Here is a 16,397-nt window from a genome sequence, read left to right on the forward strand (position 1 = left end):
TTCATACAGAGGGATATTCAGATGACTAATAAGCATATGAAAAGGTTTGCAGCTCCCTTCGACTCCAGGGAAATACAAGTTAAAATCACACTGCCATGCACCTACGTACCTACCAGAAAGGCTGAACTGAAAAACACTGAATATTGATAAGAATGTTCCCATGCCTGTGCTCCTCAAACTATATGTGATGGAAGACTAGCTTTTTTGTTCTTGTGTGCCTCATCATGCAAATTGGACGACATCTGAACTGGCCAGTACCCTGTTCAAAAAGAAGAGTCCACTGCTCATGGATTTGCATGTCACGGGAATGCCACCTTTCTATAAAACATTCTAAATACGAACTCTCAGTGTCTAGACTTCATGAAGACTAGTAACAAATAGCTCACATCCCTCACACTGGGTGGCACTGATGTGCCCCAATGGTGGGTGCAAATTGGCACAACCACTTTAGCAGGGTTCACTAGAGTTGATGTACGCACACCCATGACCCAACGATTTCCCTGCACGGTATGCACCCAAATAAAAGGGCTGCATATATGCCCCAAAAGTGGGGATAGCCCAAGGAAAGACTATAAAAATCCTTTGAAAAGTGAGCAAATCAAATCCAACAGTATATACAAAGAATAATACATTATGACTGGTGGATTTATCCTAGAAAGGCAAGGATGGTAAAACATTTGAAAAATAAATTGATATAATTCGCTGTTAACAAAATTAAGCATTTGACAAAATTGAAAAATGATGCATAATAACTGTCACCAAACTTAGAATGAAACTTCCTCACTCTGATTTGATTTACATCTGTAAAAAATCACATCTGTGAGTACTGACATCATCCTTAATGGTGAAAATTGAACACTTCTAAAATTGAGAATGAGGCCAAGATATCCATTTTTGACTCTTCCTTTCGATAGTGTACTCAAGGTCCTACCTAGTGCAGTAAGGCTAGAAAAAAAAATTAATTAAAGGCATATAGACTTGGAAGAAAGAAAGAAAACTGCTTTGAAAGGGGTTGATGACTACTTCAATAGAAAATCATGACAAATATGCAAAACAACTAATAAGTGAATTTAGAAATGTACTTAATCATGGGAATTTATTTGCTCATAGACTTTTTTCTGGTAGGGGGGATATTTGTTATTTATTGAAGCCCAAGTTTGGAGATTAACGTTTGTTTTTGTTTTTATAGTGGAGAGCACAACCGCAGTACTCCCCCCCCCCCCCCCCGCACCACTAATCTTGCACTTGAGTTTCCCACACTTGGGGAAATCACAGGGGTCAGCCCACGCAGAGCACAATGGACAAGCCCTGCCCTGGGACAGCCACCATCATGACCATGGCACCTCCCCTGCCAGGTAAGTATAATTTTTTTTAACAAATCAAGTTTATGAGACATATTAATAAAGCATAAATCATAATTTTGAGGCTAAAAGAAAGTCTTATCACGGCGTCGCTTTCTTCCCAAAGACGTGTGTTCTTGTAATGCTTCATTCCTCTGTCAGCTGGCACGCGGCAGCATCTCCTGGTCACCCCCTTCTCTCCTGGGTTCCATCAATGTCAGCCTCTTGCTTCTTGTGGCTCTCTCTGTGTATCTGAATTTTATTCCACTTATAAACCCAGTAATAGCAGTAAGACCCATCCTGATTGGGCTGGGCCCCACCTCACTGAAGTAACTTATCAAAAGGTCCTGCTTATAATGGGTTCATACCACCGGAATGGATTATGTTTAAGAACATGGTTTTTCTGGGCACATACACCTTCCAGCCGCCACTGGGCCACTGCTTGACCATGGTGCTTTCACACATTGGAACCCTACCCTACAAAAAAGAGTCAACTCCTAGAACACACAGCAACAGGGATGAGGCTTTTGAACATCATATTGCATAAAGGCTGTACACAAAAGAGTGCATTCTGTTTTACATAAAGTTTAAGAACAGTTATATTAATGGACGGTGAATGAAATAAAAATATTGGTTTTCTATAGTGGTTGGGATTGACTGGAAGAAAACTTTCTGGGATGATAGAAATGTCCTGTCTTGATTGGGGGGGTGGGTTACATGGGTATGTACATTTATCAAAAGTAATCAAACTGTACACTTAAGTTTTGCTTTTCAGTTAAAAATTTTACCTGAATACAAAAGCATGTTAGGGAAGTGGACGTAGCTCAAGTGATAGGGCTTCTGCCTACTGTATAGGAGGACCTAGGCTCGATTCCTGGGGCCTTCTGGTAAAAAAGAAGAAGAGAAAACGTACCTGCGTGGCAAGTCAGTGCCCGTGTAGTGAGCCAAGCCTCCGTGTGGCAAGCCAAGTGCCCATGCGAGTGCCCCCATGGCAAGCCGAGTGCCCACGCGAGTACCCACGTGGTGAGCCAGTGCCCACACAGAGAGCCAGTGCCCATGTGGCAAGCTGAGTGCCCGCACAAGTGAGACACACAGCAAGATGATGATGCACCAAAAGAGTATGAAGGGGAGAATCAAGATGACATGCGGCAGAAACCAGGAACAGCTGACAGGGGCCCTCTCTCCACATCAGAGGTCTGCAGGATCGAATCCCAGTGAATCCTAGAGGAGAAAGACAAGAAGAGAAGACGAAAAGAAAAATAGACACAGAAGATCACACAGGGAATGGACACAGACAGCAAAAACAGCAGAGCGGGGCGAAGGTGGGGGAGGGGAAGGGGGAAATAAATAAATAAATCTTGGGGAGAAAAGAATTCAGATCCTTGCCACTAAACAGAGTAGGAGTGGAAAACGCACTTATAAATTTTTCAGTATTAAGAATGGATTTGATCAATTATACACATTTTTTTTTAAAAAAAGCATGTTGCAGAGTATAGATATAAAGTGATCTCACTCATGTATTATACATATTTAAAACACTGAAAACAAAGTACGTATTGTTTGTGGAACTCTAAAATAAAATCCTATATATGGCAGAAAGTGTTCACACCATTTGAGAACAGTGGCTGCCCCTGTGCAGGGAGAGGAGGGGATGGCATGGGTACAGAGTCTCTATGTATCAAGTTTTCATTTCTTAGGCAAAACCTTCACATTCATTAGATCTTGGTGGTGGGTGTTCTTTATGCTATTTGCTGTGCTGTTCTTTGTGTTTGAAATATTTCATTCTTGGATTTTAGTTTTCTAAGAACAAGAAAAAGACCTGACTACAGAGTTCTGAGTGCAGCTCCGCTTTCTCTACTTTCACTCCATTGTAAAGCCTGACACGGGGAAAGTGTCTTCTGATCTGTGAGTGACTCCAGGAAAACTTCTGTCACAAGAGTGTATCAAAGCACAGAGGGCCTAATGAGATACCCAGCACCTTCGGTCATACTGTCTCATTTTGCTGAAACTTTGGCAACATTCTCAAGTATTGTGATTTTATACTCCTCCAACTTCAATATATAGATGTAGCTTCAAAACCTAAAAATGATCCAGCTCAAAAAAAAAAAAAGATCAAAACCTAAAGGCAATCAAAGAAGAAATATCTAGGTATGTCTAATAAAATTATTTCATCAGATAAGGGTTTTAAAATTCCAAAATTTATATATACTAGTAGAGTTAAGTATTTTCATTTTTGCCCATGTTTAAAAATACCTCAAAAGAACTTAAAATACCATGTGAGGTGAGATTTGTCAGGGAGACCTTTCCTTCTACTCTCTCTCTCCCTTATTTCCTTCTTTCCTTTCTATTTGAAAACAATCTTAAACTTACAGAAAAATTGCAAGTAAAGTACAAAGAGCTCCTTTTTTCCCTGAAAAGTTTGCTGGCCTGATGTTATAGCACCCCAGACACCTTATTGTGTATTTCACACACGCAAGGATAGCCTTCATTATCACAAGGCAACCACCAAAATCGGAAAGTTAATGCTATACTTTACTATCTTCGAAGCCCCAGGCCCCACTCAAGTTTGGCCAATTATCTCAATAATGTTTTTTATGGCAAATGGATCCTCAGAATCAAGAGCTGCATTTAGTTGTAATGTGCCTAGTCTCCTTCCGCTTCGCCTAGTTTCTCTTTCCTTTGACTTTCATAACCTTGACAGCAGGTTGGTTATTTTGTCAACTGTCCTTCAACTTAGGTTTATCTGATGTTTCCTTATAATAGATTCAGGTTATGCATTTTGGGGGAGGCATTTTACAGAAGCGCTGGTGTGTCCCCGTTGCCTCCCACTAAGCAGTAAAGAATGACAATTTGAGCTGTTGCTGATGATATGCCCTTTGACCCCATCTTCCTCACTGTAGAGTTACTCTTTTCTCCCATGTAATTCATAAGTATTTTGAGAAGAGGTACTTTGAAACTAAGCAAATACTTCATTCCTCCTCAAATTTTCAACTTACCCTGTTTATCTACATATAACTGTATGGAGTTAAGGTTTCCTATTTTCCTTAGTGAATTATATAATCCATTACTCTTGCTACATAGGTTGCTGCTCAGATGGTCACTTATTGGGTCAGTGGGGGGCTGGCTTCTTTGTCCTGATACGATATCACTTTTGGAACACTTCTCTGTTTTCTGGCACAAGAAAAGGTTTCTGGCTCGTCTTGCACAACTTGTTCATTTTCTCCTCTGACCCAAACTGGAACCAGATTTTCCAGTGAGCCTTAGTGGAAAATGGTATTTAGAAGACAAAATTTGGATGCAAAGTGTGCTCTTCGCTATTGGAGTATTGCAATTCCCTCAGTGGTCAAGAGTTAGGAAATACATCTCCATGTACCAGATGCACATTTATACATATATATCCACACATTAAAATACACATCTATGCCAATCTATGTACATTGAAAACCATTAGTTCATACCAATGCCATGCCTTCATTCCAATCCAATACACAGGGCTCATTCAAGCGTTCTTTCTCTCCATATTTGGAATGCCCTTCTTCAGTAATGAGACACCTAGCCCCTGTTATCCTATCAAATTAGTTGATGTATTCCTTTGTATAAAACCAGTTTCCCATATCTGCTACCAACTCCCCGCTACCCCACGTAGACAGTCTTCTCCTCCTGTTTGAGCTGTGACTCCCAGTCCTCGGTGACCCCTCTCCACTCCTGTGGGTTGTCCTCCTCACCGTGTCCCTCCAAGGGAATGCCCTTCACATCCATATGGATCAGACTTCTCACTGCAGAGACCCTCTCCCGTGGACCCTCTCCTCGCCCACTGTGAGCCTGCAGGCTTCCCAAGGTGGACTCCCACCTTGCTCTGCCCAATCAGATTGCTTCAGGACTGAATTGTTCAGGAAGGGAAGAGAGGAAAGGAGGAGGAGCAAGATCTTACCTTCTGAAAATCACTTTCTCTAAAAAAAATCATTAAGAGCAGATTTCCAGTCTCTAGAGTTGTTTTAGCTTCTACAAAAACTCTGCATCAAGGAAGTGAGCCAACAGCACACTTGCCTCTGCTTTTTATTATTATTATTATACCTCCTAAGTTAGGAGGACAGTGTATGTTGAAATTCTTTGTTGGTAATTGCCAGAAATGCAACTTGAACTAGTTTAAGCGAAAAAGAGAGGAATTTGTTGGCTTATTTAACCACACCAAGGCCAAGGCCTTGAGAAACTAATGACGAAGGGGCTCTTTCTGCTTCTCTCTCCTCTTGGATGCACCATCTCAGGCAGGAATCAGGGCCAGAGGCAGCTTTTAGGGCTTGTGGCATCTTAGCTTCACCTCCAGGTGCTAGAAGAAATTTCTCTTTTCTTGCCCCAATTTGAAAGTCCCATTTCTGGCTTAGTTCAAGAGTCACTCCTTGGGCTAACCACTGTGGTCACAGAGGCAGGGACAGTTGTGAAAAGAAATTAAGAAGGCTATTTGGCAGACAAAGTAGATTAGGAATTTCTTACAAAAGATGAAATGGCCCTGCTGCATATTGCACTTGGGATAGGTTTTTTGCTATCCTTGAAAAGGAACTCAGGCATGAAAGGGCATTCACAGCCATGCTCGGTATGGTCAAAAAAAATTCTGAATTGTCAGAGGTGTAAGAATGGGTAGCTTACCAGGGACAAAAGATCCGAGGAAGTAGCAGAGCAAAAGGTCTGGATTCATATATTTGAAGAATCACCAAGTCCAAGAGAGAAGATTATTATCTTCAGAACCAGCACTGGTGAGAGGACCTAGCTCAAATGACCACCTCGGAATTGTATGCTGCCTGCTGCTTGTCTTGACCTGAGCTTGGCAACTCCTGATGGGATTCGAACACTGAGTGGGTGGGTGATTGGAATATGGGAACTTAAAAGTCCTTTCAAAGTTGGCATTCAGTGAAACATGACCGTGACACTTACTAATTTATTGCCTCTTGACTCTAAAGCAATTCACTTTTTACCTGTTCTGTGAAAATGGATCTGGGCCCTTTAAGTACTTTTACTTTGCCAGGTGGCATTTCGAGCTTTGTTGGTAGAGAAACAATGCCAGAGAGACACTGTGGGAGGAAAGGTTCTTCTGCCTAGTTCAGGTGCACTAGCTCCCCAAGCTCCCACAACAGCCACAGCTTCCCCAGGATATGGCTCTTGCAATGTGTATGGCTTCCTAGTGCCCAAGTCCTGCAGCACAAGTGGCTTCTGCAGCGCAAGTGCCTTCTCCAGAACCAGTCTCCTGCAGGGTAGACAGCTTCCCTTCTGCCCGGTTCCGCAGTGTGGACTGAACTCCAGCACCCACTTCCTCCGCACACGCAGTTCCCCTGTGCCTGCTCCTGCAGCATGGCCTGCGACCTCAGCACCTGCTGCCACCGCACTCAGCGTGCCCAGCACAGGCTCCCGCCACAGCCTCCAGCAGCTCCCAGGGGCTTTCCCACTTTCCCTGGGGTGGTTGTGCTGCAGGATGCCCTTGATGAGCTGCCTCCCTGTGAACAGCAAACCCTGGACTGAGGGGCAGACTCCTGGCAGTGAGCCCACTGAGCCCTCTCCGTGGAGGTCTGAACCTCAGCCTGGGGTGGGAGGGTGCTCTTCCTTGGTCTTCTGTCCCAGGCTGGGGTGGGGACTGCTCCCTCCAGCTGCTAGCCTGTCTTCTTCCGCCTTTACTTTGCGCTAGGTCTCTCTCGTTACTCTAACCCTCTGTCTTAGGTATTAATTCTTTGGATTAATCAGCCCCTGTTCTGAGGCTGCGCGGGTTCTCTCTGCTGTCTGCAGCCAGACTGAAGCACCTGCCTTTAATCTGAGGATCACTACCCTCCAGCGACCAGGAACCTTTTACTTCGATCTGTTGGCACAGGCCCTCATCCTGCCTCACATGATTTACCTAAAACATGCAAAGGATTAAATAACCCCTCAGGGGTAAGGGAATGTGTCCCAATCACCTTTGTGTCCCCCAGAACTGGGCAGAGGGGCCATATCAGATTCACCTGGGGACTTTCTCAAACGGCAAGTTCCTCTTGAAGCTTAAATTCCCGGATCCTGGGGACCCAGCTTGACGCACCATTTCTGCCCTCAGAAAAAAAGACCTCAAGCTCAGGTGCGGGCCCCCGGGAGCAGGTGGGAAAGAGCATTCCTGAGCAATGCCCCACACAATGGAACTGTTAACTAGCAATGCCAGATAGCTTGCCCTCAACAACCCGAACAAGGAGAGATGAAATAATTAAAACATTGCCAGGGAAACGCTTTACCCGAAGTCTTTATTTATGTCTGGAGACACTCGCCACCCCCTTTCCTGCACCCGACACTCATTGACCAAATTGCCCCTCTCCCTGAAGGCAGCACCAGCCCCCACCAACTGGTCTGGGCACAGCCTCTGCCTGCCCCGGGGGCCTTTCACCATCCTGTGTTTCAGGGGTGGGCCCGGTGAACTCTCCCAAGCGTGCCCAGTAGCGGCGTTTCCTCTTTGAGTTCAGATCTCAGCCAAGTACTTCTCTATCTGGGCCTTCATGTATTGAGTTTGCAATTCTCAGAAGCCTGACCTCCAACTCAGCCGCTCTCCTCCCGGGCTGTGGCCCCCAGGAAATCTGCTCTCTCTCTATTCTGACTCTTCTGGCTTTCCTGGCTTCTCCAGGTCTTGGTTGTTTCGGCCTCAAGCACAATCAAAGAGTTCCTTTTTGATTAGAGACGTTGTCGGTTTATAGAAAAGTCATGCAGTAAGTAGAGAGTTCCCACATACCACCCTATTATTAAGTCCTTGCATTAGTGTGGTATATTTGTGACAATTGATGGAAGAACATTTTTATAATTGCACCGTTAGCTAGAGTCCATCATTTACAATGCGTTCGCTGTTTGTGTGTACAGCCCTCTGTTGGTTCTTTATTGTAGAGACATCTACAACCTAAAATTTCCCCTTTTCACACTCAGTAAGCGTGAGCATGCTGGTACGTTTCCAGTGGTTATCCGTGAGTGGTAGGACTTGTGCAGTCACTCAGATGCCCTCTCTCTGCCCGTCCCCCCCACACTCTCTGCCCAGAGGCTGACCTGGCTTGTCCCTCAGTGGCCCCCGCTTTCTGGCCGGGATTCTGCCAGGGGGAGGCTATTAGCCTTGCCCTCCACCCTCGCTCGGGCTCCCTTGCAAAGCTGTCAACTCCGGGTCACTCTTCCCTGGGGAAGAGGTGGGTCCAGGAATTGCAGGGCCTGAAACACACTATTTGAGTGGCCTGCTTTAAGGAAAAAACGAATACAAAAATATGAATAGAAAACACCTGTGTCGCTTCAAACCACCTACCATGGGGAAATGTGCTAGAGGGCAAGCTGAAATCCAAGAAGGAAGAGAAATGGCCTTATCTGATCCCGCTCAACTGTGTTCATTTTGCAAATTTTCCAAATGATTTCAGGACAAATGGGAAGGCAAGGGGAGACCACCCCCCCCAGGGAAAAGTCTCCTTATACCTGCACCCCTGCCTCCAGCTCTGCCAGCCACTCCCCCACCCCCACCCCACAGTGACAGGTTCAGCCTTAATCCTCTGTCAAGTTCTCTGTCCTCACCTCTTCCTGAATGCCCTCTGTAAACAAATGCTCCTCACATTATCCCATTTTGATTGCAACATTCTTTTTGCATTGGGACTATAGGTTATCTATATTCTCTAATATTTCAACAGTAACGGGCAAATTACAATTTTCCCCCAAATAAAATTACATACATACACTCACACAGCTGGTTAAAAAGAACATTTTTTGGGGGAAGGAACCTGTTTTGGCTCATGCCAGCACCCAGGAATCGCCGCTATGCAAAGAATAAAACATGTGGGGAGGGGGGAGCATGATGCCTGGAAGGAAATACACGGAAACCGCGCAGCTGGGTGTCTTTGGGTGGTGGGGACTATGCGGACATTTCCCCTTTGTTCTGATTTTACTAATTTTGTAAGTTTTCCACATAAACTTTCCATAGATGATAGACCACGGAAATGGATGAATTCTCTGTTGCCAGCATGGATCCTCCACCTCGGCCACCCTCCAGCACAGGCTCTCAAGGACGCATTGCCAAGTTCTCGGCCACTGTGACCTAGCCGGAAGGGAACTCCTTTCAGGGTTTCACACTATGTATTTACATCTTAAAAGATAATACTGTTTTGTCTTGGGAAACCCCTTTGGTCTTCCCGTACCAAAAATGTAAATACTCTGAATTAGGGTTTGAGACAGGACACCCAGGCAGAAATTCCACCAGGGGACAGACAAAGCTCCATGGCTAAAATGCAGCCACATGGAAGGCAGAGTGATGGTGAGCAGGGAGGCTGGAGCCCAGAGGATGGTGCCGAGCCCCGAGCGGGGTGACAGCAGCAGGACAGCGGTGGCGATTTCCCTGGGTTGGGGCACAGCAGCCTGGCACCTCCCTCCAGCAGCCTGGAAGGGACCCCAGCCTCAAGGCTTAGAGAACCAAAGGCCCAGGGACCCTGGCAGATCAAGATGTGCCAAGATAAAATAACCGCAGGATGACCCTGGACCCCAGAGGTGGGTTGTTTTAAAGACCGCAGGGGCTGTTTTATTGTTTGAGAATATTCCAGGTGGCCTTTTAGAAGGTATCCTTCTGGGAAAGAGGGCAGGGCGGGCAGGTGAGCCTCTTTTTACAGCGGGTCCCTCCGGGCAGGAGCTGCTGATCCCTGCTGGGTTCCCAGAGTCTGTCTCAGGGCGCCTCTGGCCCTCCCGGGGACGTGCTTTCTGAGTTTTCCCGGGGGCCTTGGGGGCAGCACCTTCAGCTCCCAGTCCCCGCTGGGGTCTTCTGGAGCCTGAGCAAGGAAGGGACTTCAGCTGCCCGGATGGAGGGCAAAGAGGACCTAGCGCGAGAAAGGCCAACTTCTCGCCGCCCTGGAGGAGCCCCGAATCCGTGAAGATGAGGGAGAAGCCGCCGGATGCTCAGGGACCCCTCGTCCTGCTACTGGGATCCCCCAATCCACCCCTCGGGGAGACACAGTGCCGGGCCAGGGCTTGGTGCCTGGAGGGGGAAGGCCACCTGGCCCCTCGGTGGGGGCTGGCAGAAGCCCCCCTCGGGCGGGGAGACCCCTGGGGTGGGGAGGGCTCCAGCACTGCAGAGGACGAGCAGTAAGACCCCAGCAGGAGGGGCGCGCTCCCCAGCAGCGGTAGTGGGGGGGTTGAGCGCAGCGCCTGGCAGAGCCATCGGTGTTAAAAGCGATGAAAACGCACTGCGAAAATAAAGAAATGATACACATCCAGTATTTACTTGGTGACAGATTTTGCATTTATCTCTTTTAACCCTGAAAAGAGCCCTCCTTTTTTTTTAATCTTTTTTTAAAAGATACATAGATCACACAAAATGTTACATTAAAAAAATATAACAGGTTCCCATATACCCCACTCCCCACACCCCCCACTCCGCTCACTTTAACAACTTCTTTCATTAGTGTGGTACGTTCATTGCCTCATTTGATGAATACATTTTGAAGCACTGCTGCACAGCATGGATTATGGTTTACCTTGTAGCTTACACTCTCTCCCAGTCCACTCAGTGGGTTATGGCAGGATATTTAATGTCCAGCATCTGTCCCTGCAATATCATTCAGGACAACTCCAAGTCCTGAAAATGCCCCCACGTCACACCTCTTTCCCTCTCCCTGTCCTCAGCAGCTGGCAAGGCACTGACCTCCAGAACTGTCTGCGGTGACCGTAGGGCCTGGGTGTCTCCATAGCCTACTTCTTAGCACCCTCATTTTACACCTGAGGCTCAAAGAGGTTTCCCACCTTGCCCCAAGCCTCTCCCTGCGGTCAGGTGTATTGTCAGCCTCAGTTAAAGACTAAGTCACCTGCTCTCTGCAGTCACCTCAAGCTAAGTCTAGGGTCACCTTCTTGCCCTTAGCCTGGGGCACTTGCTTGGAACAAAGCAAAGCATTTCCCAATGGAGGATTCCTCAAAAGGTGGAGCTGTCAGCTGGCACACATTCGACAGCAGAGGGGCAGGCAGCGGGCTCCCACCACCCTGACACCTTCCGCCGGGACCTCGTCCAGTAATGCCATGGTCCAGCGCGACGGCCCCTCCACCCAGGATTAGGCACAAGGAAGGACAGGACTCGCTCCTCCCCACCCCCCACCTCCACGGCACAGTCTGGCTGGGGAAGGCCAGCCCCTGTCATGACCAAGAGGCAGGAAAGGGGGTGAACACGGAGCAGGAGGAAACACGACAGTCATCTGCCGCCAGCCATGGAGCTGAGGCCACCAAGTCGCCTGTACCCAAGGAGAGCTTAAGGAGAGGGCTGCTGGGCCCCCAGGCAGGCAGCGCCCTCCCTCCTACCTGCATGAAGGGTCGGACTTCCTCAATCACCAGGGAGGAAACTGGCCATTGGAGAGCTACCTGAGCCACCAGTCCTCTAGAGATGAGCAGTTAGGAGATGGCCAAGATCTCCTCTACCACGAGCAGAGACCATGTCCACAGTCAACGCGCTCTCCACCCGGGGGTATTGGGCACATCGAGAATCTGTAACTGCCACCGTGACGGAGGGCTGGGGTTAGATGGACCATGAGCCACACACGTCTCCTGCCACAGGTGAGCCCTGTTCCGGTTCTGTAGCCAAGCAGTCCACTGGAAGGTAGTCAAAAGTTAAAACACGGGGAAACCTACTTGCAACCTACCTCCCAGAAGATCCAGGACCCCCCTCCCCAGTTGGTCAGGTATCTCGCTGAGCAGACCCCTGCTGGAGGGACAGCTGTTCCAGGGGGCCATGAACAGGGGTCCAGAGGATGAAAGCTCTGTCCTCGGGGTATGGGGAGGTGTCAGGGTCCCTGGAGGCACCCTCCTGGCAGGGACAGGGAACAGATGGCCACTCAGAAGGGGTGACAGACAGGCCCTTGCAAGTGACTGTTTACAAAGAAGTGGGCAGGCTTACCTGGACCAGCAGGTAGCAAGGCCTCCTGGGGCCATCAGAGGTGGGGAGCTGCCCCCTCGGCACCCCCTGACCTGAAGAGCTGGGGAGAAGATTGCACCCTGGAGCCTGGCAGGGCTAGAGCTGGAGAAGAGGGTTGAGGGCACGGAGGAAGCAGGTGCTGCAAACCTCCTTCAGAAAGAGATGGGATGGGAACACCGCAGCCTTAACAATGCATCTCAACTCGGTTTTATTGGAAGCAAGAAGAGCTCATCTCATTTTACGTAAAGTTTATCATGGGTTGCTAGTAAGGCACTACAGCAGTCTCAGATTTCCTTCCAAAGTTGGACTAAGGTCATTAAGAGTTTTTATTTAATCAAACTACTCGAATTTTCCACCAAAAATGCCCAAGGCAAGGGCTGAGAATGGTTTCAGTGTGCGTGCTCTTGCTTTGTTCCTCTTTAGGAATTCTATTCCAAAATGGGAATGTGGGCTTTTTAGATACATGTAAATGAGGGTTTTTTTTTAATTTTAGTTTTTAAAGAAACTTTAACTTACATAAATGTTACATCAAATAATGGCTGAACAGTGCTAATGTTAATTTTTATTGGCTGTGATGTCAGAAAAAGTCAACGTCTGCCTCTCGGCTCAGAGGGCTCCGCGGGCCCGCCCTCCAGGCGCCCTCTGTCGCTCTCTTCTTGTCCGCAGGACCCAGGACGTCCCCTCTCTTGGCCATGCTCCTGCTGGGTGGGTTCTCATCGAGGTAAGCCGGGAGTGAGCCCCTGTAAGTGCAGTGTCACAGCAGGGAGCCTGCCCACTGGCTCACCCTCCACAGAAAGGTCCTTAGAGAGACGGGGAGGCGTCTTGCCTGCCCCGAGTGGGACTCCGGCTGAGAATTTAAAATAAGAGGCCAGACCTTAGGTGGCTCCAGGCTCTGGTTTTATACCACGTGGGGGCTTCAAAAATATCTTGGCTAAGAACCGAGTTTAAAGTAGAGCTCCATCCAGGGTCAAACAGAAGCAAACCAAAGTCCCCTTTGGAAGAGAGCTCTCGGCCCAGGCCTGGAAGAGTCTCCTGGAGGTGGAGACGCACAAGTAACGAGTTCACAATTTTTAAAAATCGCAAAACATTTGAAGAAACAATGAGCATTAAGTAAGCAGAAACAACAAACGGAATCGGAGCGGCCGAATCTCAGAGTTCAGGATTCCAGGATACAGACTATAAAATGAGAAAGTAGAAAAGACATAGACCTGAAAAATGGAAAAGAGTACTGGAAAGATATGGAACATCAATGGGAAGAGCTAACATTGTCTAAGGGAATTCCAGAAGGAGAGACTGGAGACAATGGGAACGATGCCGTGATGGGGGAAAAAGTGGTTGAGAATTTTCCAAAATGGATGGAAAACACAAATCCTCAGATTCAAGACACACAACAAACCTCAGGCAGAATACAAACAAGGAACTCGAGGCCCAGAGGGAAAAAAGAGATTTCAGAGCACTGAGGACAGACAAGATTTTTTCCCCGTTAAGTGCAAGGGAACGTTACCAAATGCAGGTGTTTTTGATATGATTCAATTTGCATTTCAAGAGGATCACTGTAAGGTGTAAAGGTGCTATTGAAGAATGAATTAAACAAATGATCTAATAACTGGCTAAAATTTTAGAAAATATAAAGTTATATACTCCTCATAACTATTCACCAAAATGAATTCGAGATAAGAGTTAAAATTCAAATAAAGGGAAACTGAAATTTTGATAAGTATTTATGAGATCTTGCTGTGGGCTTCTAAACATAAAAGCAAAGGAAAAAACCTGTAACAGACAAGAAGTGACTGCATAAATTTTTAAAGAAAAGATTTTAAAAGCAGCCCTAGAGAGAAGGCAGGAACCCCCTAAAAAATGAATTTAGACTGGAATCTGACTTTTCAACTGTAACAGTAGAACAGTAGAGTAATGTCCTTAACGAGATGAAAGAAAATAGCCGTCATTCTAAAATTAGGAACCTGAGATGATCGTCCATCAAGAATGAGTGAAAAACTTTTTTTAAATTAGACAGAAAAATTGAGTTTCCTACCAAAAATCCTTCTTAAACGATTCTACTTCTAGAAGAAATAAAATGGTCACAGAAGGAAAGATTTCATCTGTAAGAAGGAAGGGCGAGTAAAGAAAATAATGAACTTGTGGAGAAATCCAAACAAACTCTGATCATACATTCGTGGAGCTTATCCTTATCTGTCAGGGATACACATTCTTTTGTAGGTAAATTGAGGGACCAATTGTCACTCCTCAGAGCATCTCCTATTAGGACCTGTGCTTAGTGTATACTGTATGATTTGAAGTATGTTTAAAAATAAGAATGAGATTTTTAATGGTCATCTCCAGGCGGAGAGAGGCTAGGCAACTGTGAGTTCCTTCTTGATACTTTAATATGTTTTCCCCATTTTCTAGACTCATTACTGCAGAGGGTTGAAATGAGGAGAAGGAGCAGTCACCTGACTCAGGACAGTGGGTCTGGGGCAGGGGCAGGGGTGCCTTCTACGGGAGGTGGAAGGAAAGTCTCAGTGGTATGCCTGGCAGGCTCTGGAACTCTGCCTCCAGGGACCCCCCCTAGGAGAGACTGTGCCTTTCCAGGGTGCTGATGGGGAGCTGATTTACACTGGGGACCACCCGCCAGAGCCAGCGGACACACAGCTCTCCAGGAGGCAAAACGTAATGAGAAGTTCACCCCATCCGCACGGATTCAAGGCAAGAGCAAGAGGTGGCCTAAGCCCACCAGGGAATGCTCCTCTTCGTCCCTCTGGCCACGGGACCATGTCCCCCAAGGAGTCCTGGCTCAGTGGCCGGGTCTGGGTGAAAACCACCAGGGTCTGCCTCCCCAGCTCTGCCCTCTGCACACTGCGGGGGCCGCCTGACACCCCCACCCTTGCTGCTCTGTGTTCAAACCCTCGGGCCGGAGGCTCTGCAGGTCCGAGCCTTCTGGAAGGTTATCTGTTGTCTTGGGAGGTTATCGTTTCAATTGCCGAGGACGCTCCTACGTCCTTAAATCTAATTCTCACTCTAGCCACCAAGAACTATCAATACATTTTATTAAACTTGTAGTGGGAGAAAAAAGTACAACCCTGGCACAGAGAGAGTCCGACACTGGCCAGTAAGAGGCCTCAGGGGGTGCCCCAAACCTGAGAAGCCGTCCTTCCAGAATGAGTTCTGAGAGAGGCCGATTTCCTACGTAGGTGTGCCAGTTGTCGAGGAATCCATTCTGCCTGCAGTTCAACTAGAAACAATATTCAGGCCACACATGGGACGTAGATTGGGCTCAAAGGATAAAGCATCTGCCGACCACATGGGAGGTCTAGGGTTCAAACCCAGGGCCTCCTGACCCGTGTGGTAAGTGCAGTGCTGATGTGCACAAGGAGTGCCCTTCCACGCCGGGGTGTCCCCCACATAGGGGAGCCCTATGAGCAAGGAGTGTGCCCGTAAGGAGAGCTGCCTTGCACGAAAAAAGTACAGCCTGCCCAGGAGTGATGCCGTACACACGCAGAGCTGACACAGCAAGATGGTGCAACAAAAAGAGACACAGATTCTGGGTGCTGCGGACACAGAAGAACACACAGTGAATGAACATAGAGCAGACAACTCGGGGGGACAGGAAGAGAAGAGAAATAAGTAAAAAATAAATCTTTCACACACAAAAATTTAAGTCACACAGTTAGCAAGCTCACCCAGCTACCTGGGTTCTCACGCGACCAAGACTAGTCAGAAGGAACATTCTGGTGTAACCATAAAATATCGCCGGAATTCTATGTCCCACAATTCCCAAAGCGCTGCTGTGTCCTTTCTTTGATAAAACATGTAATGAATCCCTGAAAAGGAAGCAGCGCCCACTGTGGTCACAATGTGGCCCCTTCTCTGTGATCATGCTAGAAAATCACTCCAGAGAGCAGCTGCGCCGTCACTTCACTTCCTTTCTCACGTACTATAAACTTAGGGGTTTTCAGTTCTCATCACACTGTGTGTTTTAGGCATGTGAAACCCAACAATGAAAGAACAAACCATGCAAATAATTTAATAAATAAACACAACTTCTCTTTCTAGTAATATAAAAGTGTTTGGCTTGGAAAACCTAATGGACTCTCACCAGAATCGCTATAAAGTTTATTCCCAGGGGTTTTATTTTACATCTCCAGAGAGAA

The 16,397-nt window shown here is 47.2% G+C and overlaps 1 pseudogene; it reads right to left on the reverse strand.

The window, feature by feature from the left end:
• Positions 1-1,189: 1,189 nt before the first annotated feature.
• On the reverse strand, positions 1,190-1,363 carry LOC111764717 (U1 spliceosomal RNA; annotated as a pseudogene).
• Positions 1,364-16,397: the final 15,034 nt, after the last annotated feature.

The sequence above is a fragment of the Dasypus novemcinctus genome, chromosome 7 (assembly GCF_030445035.2).
Source record: "Dasypus novemcinctus isolate mDasNov1 chromosome 7, mDasNov1.1.hap2, whole genome shotgun sequence".
NCBI lineage: Eukaryota > Metazoa > Chordata > Mammalia > Cingulata > Dasypodidae > Dasypus > Dasypus novemcinctus.